This window comes from Lucilia sericata, unplaced genomic scaffold (genome assembly GCF_015586225.1).
Source record: "Lucilia sericata isolate MDLA Ls3-8-SP2 unplaced genomic scaffold, ASM1558622v1 Contig001183F_arrow, whole genome shotgun sequence".
NCBI classification, from domain to species: domain Eukaryota; kingdom Metazoa; phylum Arthropoda; class Insecta; order Diptera; family Calliphoridae; genus Lucilia; species Lucilia sericata.
Genome location: NW_023995150.1, coordinates 40,001 through 43,050, shown reverse-complemented (window position 1 = coordinate 43,050; position 3,050 = coordinate 40,001).

Below are 3,050 nucleotides of genomic sequence, written 5' to 3'. Positions count from 1 at the left end.
AGTTCAGTTCTAGTTCAGTTCTAGTTCAGTTCTAGTTCAGTTCTATTCTTAATTATAGAATTTTTTTTGAAAATTTTCTGTGTCTCTAAACTTACTCATCTCTCTCTCTTCCTTTATCTCGTGTTGCGGTAAAAAGCATAAATATTTGTACTTTAAAGGAATTTAAACGACTTTTGTGGTTTAACAGTTTTACCACAATTCAAATTCTAAGCAATTTATGCGAACACTTCTTCATCGTGCATGTAAATTTAAACTCATACATATTTTTTACCTTCTAAGGTTTTCGTGTTTTTTTTCACTTCTTGTGGAAATTTGGCATGAGCGATTACAATTGTGTTTTTTTTTTGCAGCAGCAGCAGTGTTCTTGGTTTGTCACAAAATTCATGTTTATGGGTTGACATTTATATGACAGAACTCACGGATGATGAAGATGACGATGATGTTGGCAGATGGTGTGATTTTTATTTAAAAGCCACAACATGTTGTACGTTTTGGAAGCTAGGAATGAGGGGGAAGTGGGGTAGTATAAGAGGGCGTGTTAGAGCAAATTTTCATGGTTGGTACAAAAACAAGAAGAAGTTTATCTGTCTGTCCGTCTGAAAACAAAGTGAAATGTAATCACATGGAAAACATCAAAAATGGAGAAGAAAAATTATGTTTAAAATATGAAGAACGAACCTAGGCGGCGCGTAAAAATTAATTTAATGTGCACACGATTTTTATTTGGTGAATGTGGTTTTTATTGCGGGAGAGAGTAGAAGAAAGAGGAAGTCTGTGTTTGAGTGAGATGGTTTGTTAAGGGTTTATGGATGTTGATGATGGCGATGGAGGAAATGCAATGAAAAACATATTTCTTTAGAGGAGATGTGCTATTATTTTGAAATGCTATAAATTGCATGACAAATTCATAGATTCATTCATGGCATCAGTGAATAAATGGCCTGGAATAAAATCAATTTATGCTTGACTTTATTTTAGAGTAAAATTCTGTAAATTATTATAAAGATTTCTCTTTTTGCCAAAGACTGCTGTGCTAAACTACATACATAAGTAAATGTTTCAGTCATAAAGAATAGAAAACAAAAAAAAAAATAAAAGAAATGTTAATAATAATTATTATTATTATATTTGATTGCATGTACACATGCACTACAGTGCACTTGGGATTGATTTCAATAGTTTGTTGGTATGAATTGGATGGATGAATGACGACGACTGACTTTCCATATTCATTTTGACTGGCTTGATTGCTTGCCATTATTGCTAGTGTCTGGTAGGTGATATATTAACATTGATTTTTATATATTTATGCATGTATTTAGCAGCAACAGCAACTACCAATTATCTTTGTTCTAAATTCAAACATTTATACCATGCCATTCATTCGTTCGTTCATTCAAAATTACAATTGTAGAAAATTATTTTTTGCAATAATTTAACAGTCAGTCATACAGATACACCGACTAGCATTCCACAAATGGAGAACAAATCATAATTATCATTATAATAATGATTCTAGTCATCATCATACAAATATCATTTCATTTTATATATTCATATCATAGTGAATAATGTGCCAAAACACCAAATTACTCTCGAACAATGCAAACACCCCAGTCGAGCATATTTTTTGTTGTTGTTGTTGTTGTTTTGTTTCCTTTGTCTGGCAGCCAGTTTTAACTGTGAGATTTTCAAGTCTTGTTTTAAATTTACGCATAAAGTTAATGACTTATAATTTGAACATTATGGTTTCTGAGTATAAAAGTATGAGATCTTTTATTTTTGAAAAAAATTTCTAAAGAAAAAAATTTTTTTAAAAATTTTCTATAAAAAGAAAAATTTTTAAAAATTTTCTATAAAAAAAGAAATTTTAAAAAATTTTCTTTAAAAAAAGAAATTTTAGAAAATTTTCTATAAAAAGAGAAATTTTAAAAATTTTCTATGAAAAAAGAAAATTTTAGAAAATTTTTTATAAAAAGAGAAATTTTAGAAAATTTTCTATTAAAAGAGAAATTTTAGAAAAATTTTCTATTAAAAGAGAAATATTAAAAAATTTTCTATAAAATGAGAAATTTTAGAAAACTTTTCTATAAAAAAAGAAATTTTAGAACATTTTCTATAAAAAGAAAAATTTTAGAATATTTTCTATAAAGGAGAAATTTTAGAAAATTTTCTATAAAAAGAGAAATTTTAGAAAATTTTCTATAAAAAGAGAAATTTTGGAAAATTTTCTATAAAAAGAGAAATTTTGGAAAATTTTCTATAAAAATAACACAATTTTCTATAAAGAGAAAAAACTACGAAAATGTTCTACAAAGAGAGAAAACTACAATAATATTAATTAAAGGGAGAAAATTACAAAATTTTGGAAAATTTTCTATAAAAAGAGAAATTTTGGAAAATTTTCTATAAAAAGAGAAATTTTGGAAAATTTTCTATAAAAAGAGAAATTTTAAAAAATTGTCTATAAAAAGAGAAATTTTAGAAAATTTTCTATGAAGAGAAATTTTAGAACATTTTCTATAAAGAGAAATTTTAGAACATTTTCTATAAAAGAGAAATTTTAGAAAATTTTCTATAAAAAGAGAAATTTTGGAAAATTTTCTATAAAAAGAGAAATTTTAGAAAAATTTTCTATAAAAAGAGAAATCTTAGAAAAATTTTCTATAAAAAGAGAAATTTTAGAAAAATTTTCTATAAAAATTACACAAAGAGAGAAAACTATAAAAATATTATATAAAGAGAGAAAATTACGAAAAAAAATTTTTCATAGAAAGAGAAAATTTCGAAAATTTTGTATAAAGATAAAAAATTACGAGTATGCTCTATACAGAGTGAAAATTACAATAATTTTCTATTAAAAGAGAAAATTACCTAAATTTTCTATGAAGAGAGAAAATTACCTAAATTTTCTATGAAGAGAGAAAATTGCAAAAAATGCTCTATAAAGAGAGATCATTACGAAAATAAGAAAATAAGGAGAGAAAATTATGAAAATTTTCTATAAAGAGAGAAAATTACAAAACATTTCTATAAAGAGAGATCATTAA